Source organism: Medicago truncatula, chromosome 7 (genome assembly GCF_003473485.1).
Source record: "Medicago truncatula cultivar Jemalong A17 chromosome 7, MtrunA17r5.0-ANR, whole genome shotgun sequence".
NCBI classification, from domain to species: domain Eukaryota; kingdom Viridiplantae; phylum Streptophyta; class Magnoliopsida; order Fabales; family Fabaceae; genus Medicago; species Medicago truncatula.
The window spans coordinates 1942595-1963166 of NC_053048.1; the positions used below are offsets into that span (position 1 = coordinate 1942595).

Below are 20572 nucleotides of genomic sequence, written 5' to 3' on the forward strand. Positions count from 1 at the left end.
GTGTCGACTCCATAACAATATTTTTTTTTCTTTTCAACCCAAACCATTCGAACCCATGTGCTAGTTGTTGTACTAGATGCGTGCTTGCTTGATTAGGATGTTTATCTCAATTCTCAAACTGTTTTTTCTTTCACATGATAGTGTGTACTAGGAGGTTTGTTTAGTGTTTATACAAAAAAAGTTATGGAGGACAAAGGCTATGAAAAAGTTGTGTTGACTTGGATCAAATATACATGTAGCTAGGTTGAGGATAAAGAGGAAAAAGTTCACTTAATTTTTGAGTATAATTATAGGAACCAATAAATCATAGCTGAAACACACAACTACTCCATTTTAATTCATATATTTGAATCACGGTGAAAACTCCACACTTTCTAATTTCCATAAACCAAAGAACAACAACAAAGAAATGACAATGGACAAGCTATAAGAATGAGAAAGAGAATGAGAATGAAAGAAAGTGAGAAGCTTTCTTCACACACTTTCCTCACCTTTCTTTCTCTCTCTAACATCTTCTCTTCCTTTCTTTCTATTTGAGTTTTCCTTTCTTCTCTCACTGAAAACTAGCCTCAATAACCCATTAACTAATATGTATGTTTATTTTATAATTTAGAAATCTCTAATTTGAATTTATTAATTTATTTTCATTTTTAAATATGACACTAATAAATGTATTTATTGTTTTGTTACTTTGTGGTGATAAGTGTTGACTACAATAGAAAATGGAATTAAAGCCTACCATATTAATTAATCTAATTCGTTAACCAAAATTGGAATTAAAGGTCAAGATTTAGAGTAAGATATTACACTTACTCTTGGAGTCAAAATATCCCCACATATATATATATATATATATATATATATATATATATATATATATATATATATATATATAAAGTTATGGTAGAGGTGAGTTTTTTTTTTTTTTTTGTGGTGGTCGGGGTTCGAACCCCGGACTTTACATATATTATACATTTTCTATACCAACTGAGCTAAGCTCACGAGGACTGGTAGAGGTGAGATTGTTGGTGACAGAATGAATCTGAAGCCACAATAAACGAAATCACAACTTTCATTGTTGGAGAAAAAACTACGATGAGGAAGGGAAAAGAATGAGCCGTATTCCAGTATCCAATTTATATAATAACCATACGATTTATTAATTAAAACTGTTAAGATTTGATGTAAATTTAAAGACTTACACCTGGTGTCAACAAATCCAGACCCATATATATATATATATATATATATATATATATAGACACCAAAAAAGAGTAAGATAAAAATTAATTATTAACTTAACTATTAAAGTTACTCATTTAGATGGTGGAGTTGGAAAAAATGTGTGATATATCTGAAATTCAGATCATGTTGATACCGTCTAATATACGAGATAAAGATAAACTATATATATATATATATATATATATATATATATATATATATATATATATATATATATATAAAAATTCCGTCTTATTTAATTTTTTCCTTGCCAACATCTTGGAGTACAATATCATAACTTCAAGGTCCATAAAATTTGGAAAAGAAAAATAGAAAATACAATTATTTGGTGCATGTACAAAAACCAAATTACAGCTCCTCGAATATTTTTTAACATAAAGTATAATCTACAATTCTTTTGCTAGAGCAGAAACTCATTCATCTACGTGGGTGCTGTTGGCAGATGCCTTTACGACACCTAGCAATATAATTTCTCACTTGTAGACAATCTTTGTCTGTTATACAAGTTCGAGAACGTGGTAAAAAAGCAGAATCACATACTATTATGACAAGAAATATTAAAATAAATAGAATCAAAACATAAACAAACCTCAGAGTTTTAGCCATATTTTTCGCTCTATGCATCTAAAAAATAGGATAAGATTTAATATATTTATAGTCTACAAAATTTATGCTCTGATAAAAATAATTAAATAGTTTAGGTATTTCAAAAATTTTAAAAACCCTTCATAAAATTATAATCTTAAGTCTCTTTAGTAAATTAGTGGGTTGTGTTTGTCCTTTCCACACCTAGAAAGAAGTTCAAATAATAAATTTGATAATCATAAGATTGAATATTATGTAGCTAACTTTTCGGTGTTCTATATCCTTCAAAAAAAGGTTCATTACTTTTTTATCCTTTCATGATAGTAAAGGGAAAAAAATATTTTGACCATCGTAAAATTATCTATGAATATAATTTACCATTGGTAATGAGACCATATTTATGCACAAGTAGAATGTATGCAGGATCTATATTTTCTTTTTTAAATTTAATTATCGGATCATAAAGAATCTGACATTTATTTAAATCATGTGTCTGAATAGTAGAAGTTCTTTTATACATGGGATAACATGATTTCGAAAATTAAATAGGAAAGGCATATGATATGGTAAAAAGCCTCTATAGAACCTAGAGAGAAACCCAACAAATTTGCAATCAAATACTGGGAAATAGAGCCTGTGTAAATAGTAGACTTGCTTAGATTAATAATTGTCATGGTGCTTGAGCATATACACTACAAGAATAATGACCTTTTATTAAGGATTTTGTCAAGGTTTAAAACCCCTGGCAAATTTGTCAGGGAAAATGCCAAGGACAACCGCTGGCATAAAAGACAGGGACTTTGCCCCTCGTTTTTTGTAAAATGGCGTGACTTTTGTTTAGGCGCCAGTTTGAAAATTCAAAAGCTGAAGGAATCTCTGCTGTGTCAGAGAAAACCGACGGCTTCTGCCAGGGATGCGCAAATGTCAGCCTTTTTCCGGTTGACTTGACAAGGCGCTGGGAAAGCTGGTCCGTTGCAGGCCTGCCAGGGGCTAAACCCCTCACAAATTGCAGCACGCCCTCGCTTTTTTCCCTCCCGTTCTGTGCCTCCTCTGCGCCTACCCTATAGTAGGATTTGACCATCTATGCCAGGGAAGTGCCCCTCGCATAAGCCTTGGTTTTTGTTCCCTCCCTATATAAGAGATGCACCGGTTTTTTGAGCCAGCAACACTTAGCAAAATTTTCTTCACAAAATTTCTTCACCTAAAACACAAAACCTTCGTCAAACTTCATTTATTTGGTAAAAAATTCTTCATTTCTTATCAGTTTTTATCATGATATTAATTTTTAGTGCATACTAATGTTATTTATTTTCTATACTATTTGCAGTTGTGTTATTTGTCGCCTCCTGTGGTCAGCTATTGCCCCAACTCTTGTTGTTTTTGGATTGCATTGCAGATATTTTTTTGTAAAGCTTCAACAAGTTAGTTTTTTTTTTTCTTTCCTCATAACACTATAACTGATATTCATGCATGTTGATGATATGTTATAAAAATATATGTTGATTGTTGGGTAATTTTTTTTTTTTCCGAAAATTTAAATAAATTAAATGTAATGATGATAATTTTTTTTCTCATATTATTATGTATGAATATTGTTAGTAATTTTTTATTCGAATTTGCAAAATATATCCATGTTTTTTTTTGTGATAAAATGAAATGCATGTTTTTGTTGTGATAAAATGAATTATATATATGCATGTTTTTTTTTTTGTGATCATATGAAATATATATGCATGTTGTTTTAATTTATTGTGATGAAATGAAATATTTGCATGCTGTTTTTTTTTTTTTTTTTTTCTGATAAAATGAAATATATGCATGTTGTAGTAGAATGTTAAAAGAAATATGGTCAAACAATAATTGCTTATATATATTCTATTTTTTTTAATAATAAACTTTAATTGTTTTAAAGAAAAATAGGAAAGAAAATAGGACTAGTTTAATTAATTTTAAGCAAGTGTACATTTCGGTACTGTTTTAAAATAAAAAAATTAGGGAATATTGTTTTAAAAGTTAAATTGTTTGTTAAACTAAATCTGTTATTAAAATTTTTTATTCTTTTTTAAATTTTTAATACCTAGTTTTTATAAAGATATTTTAGTTTAGTTAATGCCATATTAAAACCAGTTTTTAAATTATAACATAATTATAATTTAAATATAAAAACAGATTATTAAACCTAATGCTGTTTTTTAATAAATTAAAATCTGTTTTTATATTTAAAAATCTGTTTTATATTTAAATTATAATTATGTTATAATTATTATTTTTATAAATTAAAACTAATCAAAGCGTAGGAAAATAAAAATGCTTCATAAAAAATACTATACTAAAAAGTTCTATTGTTGGAAAACAATTTATTAAAATAGTGTTAAAAATCAGTTTTTTTTTAAATTAAAACTTTGTTAAAATCTGTTTTTTTTTAATAAATTAAAATATGTTTAATTTCCGTGTCTAAAATTTTATAATTATTATTTTTATAAAATAAAATAATTAAATATAATAATGCATATTGTTTAAAAAGGAGGGACTAAAAAATAGTATAGTACAAGAAAGTTGTTTATCGATCAAAATTTTTGTCGTTAAATACGTTAAAAGAAAATGCTACAAGGATTAAATAATGTAATTTTAATTTTTATAAGTTAAAATGAAATTCTGAATATTTATATTAACCAAAAACATATTTAACCCAATTTATATCGACTCCATAACAATTTTTTTTTGCTTTTCAAAACCCAAACCATTCGAACCCATGTGCTAGTTGTTGTACTAGATGCGTGCTTGCTTGATTAGGAGGTTTATCTCAATTCTCAAACTGTTTTTTCTTTCACATGATAGTGTGTACTAGGAGGTTTGTTTAGTGTTTATAAAAAAATGTTATGGAGGACAAAGGCTATCAAAAAGTTGTGTTGACTTGGATCAAATATACATGTAGCTAGGTTGAGGAAAAGTTCACTTAATTTTTGAGTATAATTATAGGAACCAATAAATCATAGCTGAAACACACAACTACTCCATTTTAATTCATATATTTGAATCACGGTGAAAACTCCACACTTTCTAATTTCCATAAACCAAAGAACAACAACACAGAAATGATAATGGACAAGCTATAAGAATGAGAAAGAGAATGAGAATGAAAGAAAGTGAGAAGCTTTCTTCACATACTTTCCTCCCCTTTCTTTCTCTCTCTAACATCTTCTCTTCCTTTCTTTCTATTTGAGTTTTCCTTTCTTCTCTCACTGAAAACTAGCCTCAATAACCCATCAACTAATATGTATATTTATTTTATATTTTAGAAATCTCTAATTTTAATTTATTTTTTATTTTCATTTTAAAATATGACACTAAAAAAAAAAACATTTAACTCCAAAAATTTTGTGTAGTGGTAAATTTAGAGACATTGGATATATGTATGTAAGTTTCAGTTTCAAGTAAGGAAGTGTTACAAACAATGTTAATAGAATAAGTGAATACTCTAATCCAATATTGATTTGGTCATTATAAAAGTCTAAAAACTTAAAATTGATGATTATGCTTAATCTTCTTTTGATTTGGTCATCACAAACTTCAAATCTAAGAGATTATTGATGGCTCCCTTTAATCCTGTTTTTATTTTGTCATTTCAATGTTGAAAACATTTCAATAAAAACAAGTAGTGAAAGCATCAATTCGCTTTTGATTTGTTCATTGCCCGACTCTAAAAATTGACAACAACAATGGCTTCTTTTTTTAAGTTGGTCATTGCAAATTTTTCTTAAATAAATATGAATAAAAAAATTTAGCGTCAAATCCAATTTTAATTTGAACATTATACAATTCTCAAAAATAGTGAATATGTTAAATTTATTTTTAGTTCAACGATGCAAATATAATTTTAAAAAATGCAAACTTAAAAATACTAAAGCACTAATAAAAAAACAAAAATTAGTGAGGAAAATTTAGTGAGGGAAAACATGAAATCTCTCTCTAATTCCGTCAGTAATTTTGTGACCAAGGGATTGGTGAAGAATTTTATTTTTTCCGTCACTAATTTCCCTCCCTACTTTTGCTTTTCCTAGTAGTGAAGATTGCACAAAAATCCATTTTAATTTATTTATTACACTAATCCTCCACAATCAACATTTTGCACTCAATATTCCCTTCATCAAATAAGTAGTATATATTTATAATCAAAATTCTGCACAACAAAAAATCATTCCTTTAAAATTAAATCAACATAAACATTTTATATAAAAAAAACTATGTAGGAGTAGGGGACCACGAACAATAAGAAAATATTCATATTTTTCTCTTTATTTAAATTCCCTTTAATTCAAAATAATAATCAAAACTAAATATATTCATTTGAAAACATGAGTTTTTTTTTTCCTTTGCAAATAATAAGGAGAAATAAATATTTTTAAGTTTACAGATATAACCAAATTAGTGGTTTAGAGATCACAATAAAGCAACGTAGAAGTGCCTCCACTCATCCACACGAATAGTTCTCCTCTGGTTCTTGGTGCTAGCCAAACGATCAGAGGTTTAGAGAGAACTAGGGTTAATTTGTTTTTTGGCTTTAGCGTTTCTCCAAAAACGTGTAACCTCTGACTTCAACACAACGGTTTTATTTATATAAGAAAATTGCTCTTCTCCCATTAAGTTTGTCTCATTCGCAACTGAACTACCCCAAATACCCCCGCGTGAGTTAACTCACGCATGTGTAACACCCAACATGACTTAACTCTTGCCACCTGACTTAAGTTAGTGTGAGTTAACTCACGTAGGTTATAACCCAGGGTTAGTTAACTCATGTAGGTTATAACCTCACTGTGAGTTAACTCGTGTAGGTTATAACCCCAGCGTGAGTTAACTCATATATGTTATAACTCAGCGTGAGTTAACTCACGCAGGTTATACTTCAGCTAACTGAGCGTGAGTTAACTCACGCCGGAGGTATTTTGGTCAGTTTGTATGAGAGTGAGTGTTGTTTATGAGGAGAAGAGAAATTTTCTTTAAAGAACTTTGTGTGCTCTGCAAGTCAATTAATCACTACTAGGCTTTGGGGTTTTATAAGCCCATTAACCAATGAGCCTACGCTAACTAGTTAGCGTCATTTTTTAGCACCCCATCTTATAAGTTTTACTTATATTTCTCCTTTTGACCGTTCAATTGGGTGTGTTCCTATATGTTCATGTAACGTTGGCAATACTATTAAATTTTATATTTAATATTATAAATAGTGAGCGGTATCTAACAACACATCACAGCTACTCAAATGACAAGAATGTCAAGTGATATGACGAAACCTTTTCCATGATAATGTTCATGTGTACAAATACTCCTTTGTCCTCATATCTATATCGAACACAAGGCAAATATTGTGTCACCCTTCTATAGCTCAGTATTTATATTTCTTGATCCCAAAATATACTGAGTAACGAATAAGTCAAATATTTCATATTAACTTCATTCGACATATCATGCAATTTTACAATCATATTTCATTAAGAGGACTAAAGATATATCTCATGTTACGAAGGAGAAATAAACTCATCTAGGACACTCATGTCCCTCAGCATGATTTATCAAATGTCCATTAACCAACGTTATGGTTATCCTGTTACAGACAACATTCGAATGACAATAAAACTTTTGAGTCCACATCTAGGGATCATAGTGGTTTCCGGACTAAGAGTGGTAACCGTTATCATTATGAGAATATCTTATGACATTTTCATAACATATTATGTAGTATTCTCACGGTGGGTTAATCCAATATAAATATTGCTCATAATATTTGTACCTGTGTATAGACTTAATATTTCATATTCATAACCCATGAAATGTAGTCATCAGTCTACATACATAATAGTCTATACACTTTACTATTACACGAATTTAGACTAAAGCTTGACTACATATACTTTTAAATATAGTGTTCTTTATGTTAATGTAATTTCATGATTAAGTTACACTTATTGTTCAATCACATGAACTATCCATTCTATAGACTTTATTAATCTTACAACAAGTATAATTAAGAGTCCTTTATTTTATTCAATAATAAAAGTCATGATACATATGATAAGTTTAACATAAACTATTGTATTATCGATTTTTATAAATAATTTGTCTTTGTACTAAATCAGATCACTCGGTAATATCAATCTGAATCTTTGTGGTGTATTTAGTACAAAATACATAATCATTCATCATTATTAATCTATCATACATGTAAAAAGCAGTTTTGCGGAACTAATTTGATTTATGTGTATATATATGTGTGTGTGGGGGGTTTTGCTGAAAGCCATCCATCAAGGTGTCTTTTGGCAACTCACACCTTAAAGTGTGATTTCCACTTTTTAGTTATAACTTTGTTAAAATACATCTTCATAAAAATTAGTTGGTATCTTTTAACAGATGCTCTTAGAATAACTTGCTACAAGACACCTTCATGAAGGTGTCTTCTAGCAAAACCTATATATATATAAACAGAAATATAATAAAACTAAACTAAAACAATTGAAAAACAACAAGGCGAAGGAAGAACATGAAACAGGATCTGATGTCGCCGCCATGCCGTTGCTCTCTTATGTTGGCCACCGCACCTTCAAACAAATAAAACGAGATCGGAGATCTGGTTTCACCGCACCTTGTTGCTCCTTCAACATCGTTGTTGTTGTTGCGGTCACCAAATCTCGGGTGTTAGAGAGATGCGAGAGTGAGAGAGACGTGGGTGAGTCGACGAGGTACAAGCTTGGGAGAGATGACAACATGGCTGAGTTAAACGACAACGATGGTGAGGCTGCTGAGACATGAGGCAGAAAGAGAAGACATCAAATAATAGAATAAGTGGATGCCTATATATTACTTTTTAATCACAGCCATCTAAAATTAATCTAAGGGTTAATAACTATTCTTACCATTCTCATATAAATAATGCATTCTCATATGATATGTTCTCTATATATATACACATCCTACCAACAATTATTAAAATGATTTGTCAAAAAACATTATTAAAATGATACCATATATAGATGTAATTAATCGATTCAAACAATAAATTCCACATACATTATACAATTGAGTTCTTGAGATTTTCAATCACAATGTCCTGTGAAAGAAAAGCACAGAACATCTCATTGTTTTGCAGTTTATACAACAATTGTGAGAAAACTAGTTTGGTTTTTCTTGTGAGGGGGCAATGAATAGAAAGGGAGGGGCATTGTGACTACAATTGTCAAGTAACCTACATATTCCTAAGTCATATTTAGTAAACTTCTTAATTATGGTCCCTTGTTGAGAAAATTTATTTGCCACAACTAAAGTTACATGATAAACGATAAACAATATAAAATAAATGATAAATCGGCCCTAGTTTTCTCTTACAATTTCTTCATTGAAGGGTGGTTTTGTATCAATTCTTGACTTGAAATCACCCCTCTTCATATTTTTATCTTTATTTCAATCTAAATAAGTGATTATCACATAGATCTAAGTTTTTTTTCTTTGTGATTTCATCATTTAAGTGTGGTGATTTGTTGTTCGTCGTCTTGTGCCGCGTTGTTTGATTTTCCGTCTTCATCCGGTGTTCATTTGATTCATATTGAAAGATCGATTATTCAATCAAAGATTTGAGCGTCAACGTTGCAGATCTGGAGACAATGAATATCCAGGCGAGTTTAATTTTGTCATATATTTTTGTAGGCATTATGTCGTTATATGCTATTAACTTGGATGCTGTGAGTTTGTTCGTAGATTCATCCGTTACGTTTTTAGTGATGTTGAAGAATGTAATCTCTCGATTTAAATGAATGAATATCATTTTATTTTTTTCAAAAATATATATAAAATAAATATAAAAATTCCGTCTTATTTAATTTTTTCCTTCCCAACATCTTGGAGTACAATATCATAACTTCAAGGTCCATAAAATTTGGAAAAGAAAAACAGAAAATACAATTATTTGATGCATGCACAAAAACCAAATTACAGCTCCTCGAATATTTTCCAACATAAAGTATAATCTACAATTCTTTTGCTAGAGCAGGAACTCATTCATCTACGTGGGCGCTGTTGGCAGATGCCTTTACGACACCTAGCAATATAATTTCTCACTTGTAGACAATCTTTGTCTGTTATACAAGTTCGAGAACGTGGTAAAAAAGCAGAATCACATACTACTATAACAAGAAATATTGAAATAAATAGAATCAAAACATAAACAAACTTCAGAGTTTCAGCCATATTTTTCGCTCTATGCATCTAAAAAATAGGATAAGATTTAATATATTTATGGTGTACAAAATTTATGCTCTGATAAAAATAATTAAATAGTTTAGGTATTTCAAAAATTTTAAAAACCCTTCATAAAATTATAATCTTAAGTCCCTTTAGTACATTAGTGGGTTGTGTTTGTCCTTTCCACACCTAGAAAGAAGTTCAAATAATAAACTTGATAATCATAAGAATTGAATATTATGTTGCTAACTTTTCGGTGTACTATATCCTTCAAAAAAAAGGTTCGTTACTTTTTTATCCTTTCATGATAGTAAAGGGAAAAAAATATTTTGACCATCGTAAAATTATCTATGAATATAATTTACCATTGGTAATGAGACCATATTTATGCACAAGTAGAATGTATGCAGGATCTATATTTTCTTTTTTAAATTTAATCATCGGATCAGGAGTGATACACTTGAGTATCAATAATTAATGCATCAATGAAAACATAATCTGGTAGATATTGAAAATATCAACCTTAATGGCTTATAGTCAATAATAGGGTGGTGCAAAGGAGACATACTAGGGTGGTCGCCATATTATGTTGTCTAATATGTATCATATTAGTAACCAGACTTTTTAGAGTCCATTTGTTTAATTTAATCAGAAGGAAAGAAATACTACATTCTTTTACAAAATAGCCAAGATTAAATGCACAAATAAATCTATTACAAGTGATTCATGAAGATATTCTAGTGGATGATCTTGATCAAATTGAGAAACTCTTTGTTAATTTTTCTGAAGGCATTTTTAATAATAGGAACAATTGTATAAACAACGTATTATTGATGATTACATTCCTAACATTGTCCAAATATAGTATTCTTATTAGAGGTATTCTTAAGTTAGTGCAAGATGGTGAGCTTATTTTTATTAGAGTTCGTAGAGGTTCCTTAGTCCCCTCTCATGTGATGTATGCATATGATTTATTTATTTTTTGTAAAGGTACTCTTGCTTTATATGAATATTCTCAAGAAATGTTTTGTTATATATGCTCAAGCACCATGACAATTATTAATCTAAGCAAGTCTACTATTTACACAGGCTCTATTTCCCAGTATTTGATTGCAAATTTGTTGGGTTTCTCTCTAGGTTCTATAGAGGCTTCTTAGCATATCATATGCCTTTCCTATTTAATTTTCGAAATCATGTTATCCCATGTATAAAAGAACTTCTACTATTCAGACACATGATTTTAATAAATGTCAGATTCTTTAAAAAACGAAACCCAGAACTTTACTTTCCTCAAAACTTTTGGAAAACATCGATCTCCCTCTTAACCAAACCTTTACTTCCCACATGATAAGGCTTAGTCAAAAGAGTCCTAGTTTTTAGCATTGTTTGTTAGTTGATTTAGTCAAGTTTCTTAGTAAAATTTGTTTTTCTTATTTTTAGCTAGAACGTGGGCTGTAGCTTGTTACAGCACGTTTGTTTTGCTTCTATTTATTTTGCAGCACTTTCATATTCAATAAAATAAGTCATTCCCATATCTGTTACTTGCTTTCTCTATAGTTTTTATTGCATCTAACATTCTGGTATCTAGAGCAGTGACCTGAGAGATGGGTTCAGAAGCAAACTTTGCCGCAGCCTCCATACCAAAGTTTGACGGCGACTATGATCATTGGAGCATGGTCATGGAGAATCTCCTTCGATCCAAAGAGTATCGGGTTGCTGTCGAATCAGGATACACAGAGCCAACAAGTAGAGAAGGGATATCATATATGCATATATCATAGAATTTAATAACATAAGAAATCTTATACAATGTATTAATTATTTTGAAGATGTGCGTTTGGTTGCAGAGTTGTGTATTTCCCAAGGGGTATAGCAATAGATGTAATTTAATGCTATTCATGGTTTCTAACAAAAATTTTTGAATTTCAAATTGAAGAAGTGTTGGAAGGAAATATATAATTAGGGTTAGCAATTAGCAATTAATGCGGATCATTTGAAGGGAATTTTCTAGGTTTAATTGTTGCAAATCTAATAAGATAAGATTAAAGAGTAAGCGAAGGGATATCATATATGCATATATATATCATAGAATTTAATAACATAAGAAATTTTATACAATGTATTAATTATTTTGAAGATGTGTGCTTGGTTGAAGAGTTGTGTATTTTCCAAGGGGTATAACAATAGATGTAATTTAATGCAACTCATGGTTTTTAACAAAATTTTTTGAATTTCAAATTGAAGAAGTGTTGGAAGGAAATATATAATTAGGGTTAGCACTTAGTAGTTAATGCGGATCATTTGGAGGGAATTTTCTAGGTTTAATTGTTGCAAACCTATTACTCCCTCCGTCCCAAATTGTATGACGTTTTGGCTATTTCACACGTATTAAGAAATGTAATTAATATTGTGTGGGGAAGAGAAATTATGAGTTGTTTTAAAAAATTATCCTTAGTAATTGGTATGGAAAAGATAAATGAAATAATTGAAAGAAGAGGGAGTGATTAATAGTTAAGGATATAATAAGAAAAATAACATTAATATTTCATTGGTATTGTAAATGGACTTATAATTTGAGACAATTTTTTTTTCAAAGCGACATACAATTTGGGACGGAGGGAGTAAGATTAAAGAGTAAGGGATAGGAAAAATGTTGAAAAAAAACCTTTAAAACAAAAATATACTCATTGAAATCAGATCTCGGGATCAGGAGTCGATCATGTGAATGGAAGGTATTATCACCTTAAAACTTCCGTTAAAAAATGGTTACCTATGATTAATTATGCAAGATATGTTACCTTTAAAACATTTATTTTTTCCTTATTATTCAATGTGAATTAAAATACAAATTTTAAATGAAAAGTTTTGTTATTATTGTGCTTGACATGGGTTGTCTTTTTCTCCTAAATATCTTCCGATGCGATGAAGAACTTATAGCTACACACATAGTTCTTGGGTAGAAAAGGTTGTCGTTGATTAATTTTAAGAAAATGATTTGTGTTGTGATGATTTTTCTAAAAAAAAAAAATTGATGTTGTCGATTTGATGAAAAAACGACATTGAATACCGAAAATATTAATTGCGGTGAGTTTGTGAATTTATTTTTAAAAGTGAGTTTTTTTTTTTGTTTACATTTTAAAAGTGAGTTTAAGAACGTTTAAGTTTTACAACTTTTGTAATGACAAATTGAGGATTAAAGTGATGTAAAATAGACTACACCAAAACAATAACCATTAATTCAACTTTAATCCAACGTCTATCATCAATTTATTAAATGCTCGCATGCTTGATCAAATGATCCAAATTTTAATTTTAAAAACAATTTTTTCTTCTTCTCTTGATTAATTATTTACCAAAAATTCTCTATGATATTATTATGATTTCTTTACACTATTCTCCGTCATCCTTGTTTTTTTTTTAGAAACCTTTTTTATTTGTATTTTTCTTAGATGAACCCAAAGAAATTGATTTATAAAGAGCACCACAGATAATTATTGAACGACTGCACTAAAAAATTAAAAAGAACATATGCTATATATTAAGCGAAAGCAAAACACAAATGCTAGAACACCCGATACAAAGATTAGTAAAAAATAGAATCTCCAAACAAAAATTAGTAGGAGAAATCAAATGGCAATCATCTACCTATTCAAATTAATCAAATGGCAAAATATAATGAAAACGGTAAGTAATTAATCAAGAAAAGAAGGAATAAATTATTTCTAAAATTAAAATTTGGATTATTTGTTCAAGCATGTTAGCATTTAATGATTTGATAAGAAACGTCAGATTAAAGTAGATTAATGGTTAAGATTTGGTGTCATTTGATCCTATCCCTATATATATATATATATATATATATATATATATATAAAGTTATGGTAGATGTGAGTTTTTTTTTTTTTTTTGGTGGGGGCTGGGGTTCGAACTCTGGACCTTATATATATTATACATTCTCCATACCAGCTGAGTTAAGCTCACGAAGACTGGTAGATGTGAGATTGTTGGTGACAGAATGAATCTGAAGCCACAGTAAACGAAATCACAACTTTCATTGTTGGACTACGATGAGGAAGGGAAAAGATTAATGAGCCGTGTTCCAGTATCCAATTTATATAATAACCATACGATTTATTAATTAAAACTGTTAAGATTTGATGTAAGTTTAAAGACTTACACCTGGTGTCAGATCCAGACTCACACACATATATATATATATATATATATATATATATATATATATATATATATAGATAGATAGACACACCAAAAAAGAGTAAGATAAAAATTAATTATTAACTTAACTATTAAAGTTACTCATTTAGGTGGTGGAGTTGGAAAAAATGTGTGATATATCTGAAATCCAGATCATGTTGATACCGTCTAATATACGAGATAAAGAAAAACTATATATATAAAAAAATTCGTTCTTATTTAATTTTTTCCTTGCCAACATCTTGGAGTACAATATCATAACTTCAAGGTCCATAAAATTTGGAAAAGAAAAACAGAAAATACAATTATTTGATGCATTCACAAAAACCAAATTACAGCTCCTCGAATATTTTCCAACATAAAGTATAATCTACAATTCTTTTGCTAGAGCAGGAACTCATTCATCTACGTCGGCGCTTGTGGCAGATGCCTTTACGACACCTAGAAATATAATTTCTCACTTGTAGACAATCTTTGTCTGTTATACAAGTTTGAGAACGTGGTAAAAAAGCAGAATCACATACTATTATGACAAGAAATATTGAAATAAATAGAATCAAAACATAAACAAACTTGAGTTTCAGCCATATTTTTCACTCTATACATCTAAAAAATAGGATAAGATTTAATATATTTATAGTGTACAAAATTTATGCTCTGATAAAAATAATTAAATAGTTTAGGTATTTCAAAAATTTTAAAAACCCTTCATAAATTATAATCTTAAGTCTCTTTAGTACATCAGTGGGTTGTGTTTGTCCTTTCCACACCTAGAAAGAAGTTCAAATAATAAACTTGATAATCATAAGAATTGAATATTATGTAGCTAACTTTTCGGTGTACTATATCCTTAAAAAAAGGTTCATTACTTTTTTATCCTTTCATGATAGTAAAGGGAAAAAAATATTTTGACCATCGTAAAATTATCTATGAATATAATGTACCATTGATAATGAGACCATATTTATGCACAAGTAGAATGTATGCAGGATAATCCAGAAGTCCTAGCTCAACTGGCAAAATGCCGAAATTGTTAGGCCAGATGCTATGATCGGGGTTCGAACCCCGGTGCCTCCACTTGTATGTGTGAGTTTTATAATGGCTTTGCCATTTCGTCTATCTACCAAAAAAAAAAAAAGAATGTATGCAGGATCAATATTTTCTGTTTTAAATTTAATCATCGGATCATAAAGAATCTGAGACATTTGTCAAAATCATGTGTCCGAATAGTAGAAGTTCTTTTATACATGGGATAACATGATTTCGAAAATTAAATAGGAAAGGCATATGATATGGTAAAAAGCTTCTATAGAACCTAGAGAGAAACCCAACAAATTTGCAATCAAATACTGGGAAATAGAGCCTGTGTAAATAGTAGACTTGCTTATATTAATAATTGTCATGGTGCTTGAGCATATATAACAAAACAATTCTTGAGAATATTCATATAAGCAAGAGTACCTTTACAAAAAATCTATAAATCATATGCATACATCACATGAGAGGGGACCAAGGAAGCTCTACGAACTCTAATAAAAATAAGCTCACCATCTTGCACTAACTTAAGAATACCTCTAATAAGAATACTATATTTGGACAATGTTAGGAATGTAATCATCAATAATACGTTGTTTATACAATTGTTCCTATTATTAAAAATGCCTTCAGAAAAATTAACAAAGAGTGTCCCCGTGAGCATAGCTCAGTTGGCAGGGATAATGCATTATTATATGCAGGGGCCGGGGTTCGAACCCCGGACACCCCACTTATTCACTTTAAAAGTGAATTTCTAGCCACTAGGCTACCTGACCAAAAAAAAAAAAAATTAACAAAGAGTTTCTCAATTTGATCAAGATCATCCACTAGAATATCTTCATGAATCACTTGTAATAGATTTATTTGTGCATTTAATCTTGGCTATTTTGTAAAAGAATGTAGTATTTCTTTCCTTCTGATTAAACAAATGGACTCTGAAAAGTCTGGTTCCTAAAATGATACATATTAGACAACATAATATGGCGACCACCCTAGTATGATAGTGTCTCCTTTGCACCACCCTATTATTGACTATAAGCCATTAAGGTTGATATTTTCAATATCTACGAGATTATGTTTTCATTGATGCATTAATTATTGATACTCAAGTGTATCACTACTACAAAATTGGGAAAATACAACGTCTTATTACCGGTGTTTTTAACACTAAAGCGCTATAAATCAAAACACGGAGGCTTCAAATAACGCTTTTACAAAAAAATGCTATTTCTGATACTTTAATTTTATAGCGCTTTATTCTAAAAGTGCTATCGTAGATTCAGAAAAAAAATATTAAATATAATAAATCTTACCCGATTGTACATAGGCTGCGTTTTATTTACAAAACGCTATGTATGGGTCAAGCTTAAATAGCGCTATCACAGATAATGAAAATATAGCGTTTATTTACTAACAAAATGCACTATATATCAATTATGTCTGTTCCAGCTGAGTCGTTAAATCATTTAGTGTGTAATTGAGGGTTGCCTGTTTGATCCCCTCCAACCAAATCTTTAATTTTTTTATTCCATTAATCATCATTCACCTACTCTTTTAATTAAAAAGTCTATATATAAATATGTTTTTCTTATTATAAACGAACCCAGAACTTTACTTTCCTCAAAACTTTTGGAAAACATCGATCTCCCTCTTAACCTAACCTTTACTTCCCACAAACCCTAAACCCAATCTGACAAAACACAATCTTCCTCATACTATTCATCCACAAAGTCATACGATCCATCACAAACTGTCACAATCTGACAAAACACAATATATTGAGTGGAGTTACCTTTTATTTTAGATTGGGATGATTTAATTTAATTTCTTTCCAATGTTAATTATTTTAGTTGTTCGCTCTGATTGATTCAATAATAGCAATAATCCAATGGTTTTATTGGTACTCTTTATATGGTTAATTGATGATGAGAGGTTGCTATATAAAGCTTAATCTAATATGTATACAGTATACTTTTACCATTTACTAAGGTTTTTCTTCTAGTCATTAGATATTATATTAGGTTTTTTTTTTTTTTTGACGAGGTAGATATTATATTAGGCTGTTTTACAATGCTCAGCAAAATGATGACTATCAATTTATAATCTGCTCATTTATAATTGATATTTAGACTATCAATCTAGATTTGAAATTTTATTTCACCATTCTATTCTACACAATTTATCACTATTTTAGCATATTTTTATTTGAGAGATTCATTGGTTATATTATACCAAATTGCTAACATCTTACGATAAACACAACCACCAAAGTCATGAAGTTAAAATTATGCATGTATGCTATATCAATGTAGTAACTAAGAGTTAAATTAAGTGGCTTCTGTAGTTTTGTGGACCAAGTTAAATTTCTAATGCTACCTGCTGTATCAATGTGTAAGTTTGGCAAATTTCTATGTTTCTGTTCATGTGGACTAATATATGATTGTCCTATATACACTTGTTATTATTAACCATATCCAAAGTGACACTATTAGAAAAAAGAAAAATCAGCGAGGGAAATTAGTGACGGAAAAAATGAAACTCTTCACAAATTTCTTGATCGCAAAATTTAGTGACGAAATTAGAGAGGGATTTCACGTTTTCCCTCACTAATTTTTTATTTTTTAGTAGTGTGAATAAAAGCATGTATTTCCTATGTGAAAACTTTTGTTTATAGTCTATTTTGGCATGTAGAGTTGTTGTATGTAAGCCTTCAAATGAGAATTTTGATTTGCGATCTGCAGTTCAGTTTCGACATAAAGAAGATTTTGGTATCTAGTTGACGTAGGTAAGCCCTCACATGTAAAGCTGCTATGTTATATTTGCTTCTTAAGTTGCTTTGAAAATTTTACATGCCTGAACATTGAACTCTGAGAGAAAAGTAGTTTTATTATAATAATATAGGCCAAATACCTTCTGCGGCTTTAAGTTAGATGTTTGTTGGCTATGCCTGAAAAAAAAATTAAAGCCTCTTTGGTAATAACTTTTATTATGTGTAAAAGAAAATACAATTATTCTAGCATAAAGTATAGTCTACCATTCTTTTGCTAGAGTAGGAACTCATTCATCTCAGTGTGCTATATTGGCAGGTGCCTTTACGACACCTGGGAATATATTTTCTCACTCTTGGACAATCTTTTTCTGTTATACAAGGTTGAGAGTTTGTTAAATAAGCAGAATCACATACTATTATGACAAGAAATATGGAAATAACTAGAAGCAAAACATAAACAAAGTTCAAAGTTTCAGCCATATTTCTCTCTTTTTCAATCTAAAAAATAGAATGAGATTTGATATATTTTTGGTGTATAAAATTTATGCTCTCATAAAAATAGTTAATAGTTTAGGAAATTTAAAAAACCCTTCATAAAATTATAATACTTAATAAATGTCTCTTGAGTATATCAATGCGTTGTGTTTGTCCTTTTTACACTTAGAAAGAAGTTCAAATAACAAACTTGATACTATAAGAATTTCATTTTATTTAACTAACTTTTCGGTGTACTTTTTCCATCAAAAAAAAAATTCATTACTTATTCAACCTTTCGAGACGTTAAAGGGAAAAATATATTTTTAACCATCGTAAAATTATCTACGGATATAATGCATCGTTGGTATAAGACCATATTTATGCAACAATTTGAATGTATGTAGGATCGATTTATATTTTTATTTAATCATTGGATCATAAAGAATCAGAGACATTTGCTAAAATCGTGTGTTTGAATAGTACCACGAAATTTATTTTATACATGGGATGACATAATAGAGAGAATTAATTAGAAAAGGAATGTGATATGCTAAGAAGCTTCTATAGAACCTAGAGAGAAACCCAAAAAAATTGCAATCAAATGTTCCCATCTTTGAGAAATAGAGCTATGTAAATAATAGACTTGCTTAGATTAACAATTTGTCATGGTACTTGAGCATATAGGTCATAACAATTCTTGAGAATATATATTCATATTAGCAAGAGTACCTTTACAGAAAATCATTAAATCTGTTGCGAATTCGATCAAAATTCAAACTTCACATCAATGAAATTTAGATTTGTGTAGCAAGTATCAATAGCAACCAATAACCAAAATAACTACAATGGAATCAAAGAATAAACAAGATAAAGAGAGTAGAGGAAAAATAACAACACTAAGAAATGTTTACTCAGTTCGGTCCAACAATGACCTACTCTAGGGGAGAGATTAATCTCTCCAATCTACTATCAACGAGTTCTTTACAAGGAGATACAATAAGGTTACAAGAAATTATATTCAACAAACTCTAATTTCTACCCTTTTCCCAATCTCACCAACGAATAAGACACTCAATGATTTTCACTCTCCCAAGGTGTTTACAATTGTTTCCCAACTCTAGAATCTAACCCCCAAAAGAGAACCAACTCTTAGCTTTGATTTCCTAAGGATCTTCTCTTTTGGTTTCACAAGACTAACCCAAGTTGCTCATAAATGACTCCCCACTCATGTGTTTTCCAATCCAATTAATCTCTCCCCAAAAGGCACCAACCCTTTTCCCAAGAGCCCCCTCTTTTGGTTCTTCAAGATTCACATCTTGAAGCTTTGAACCTCACCCAAAGACCCTCAACCTTTAGTATCTAACACCCTAAAAGTTCTCTCCTTTGATTTCCATGAGATTCACCAAGCTTTTTCAACAAATGGGTCATAGAGTGCTTAAATAGTGTTTTAGATTTGTCAAAATCATGTCACGATCTTCCAAAAACACACCGACACTGCCTCAAAATTGTGACAAAATCGTGACACGATTTCAGACTTCCAGCACACTAATTTTGAGTTATTCCTCAACAGAATGAATCATATGCATACATCACATGAGAGGGCACCAAGGAACGTCTACGACCTCTAATCAAAAAAAGCTCACCTTCTTCCACTAGCTTAAGAATACATCTAATAAGGACCTCCTTGGCTATATAAAATGGTAGATGGGACAAGGGATCACCTTTCTTAACCCCTCTTTAATAGGGAAAAAAGCTTTCAAATTTACCTTTAACCGGTATTAACAACCTAGAGGCATGCAAGATAGTACTAATCTTGTGGCAAAATTTATCATCAAAACTGAAGCAATTCAGCAAGTAGAAATTTCCAATCTGATGTCTCAAAGGCCTTCCGAATGTAAATTTTTAGAACTTTTATTATGCATGTTAACTGATAACTTCAAAAGTCAGACAAATGCCATCACCAATGTTTCTGCTTTGATTAAATCCCTTATAGGCTGCTATAGTGAGTATATATAC

The 20572-nt window shown here is 29.9% G+C and overlaps 1 long non-coding RNA gene across 1 annotated transcript; it reads left to right on the plus strand.

Moving 5' to 3' along the window:
* Positions 1–10222: 10222 nt before the first annotated feature.
* On the plus strand, positions 10223–11994 carry LOC120577183 (uncharacterized). The gene is made up of 2 exons (XR_005643235.1): positions 10223–10340; positions 11653–11994. It is a non-coding gene; the product is annotated as an uncharacterized lncRNA (long non-coding RNA).
* Positions 11995–20572: the final 8578 nt, after the last annotated feature.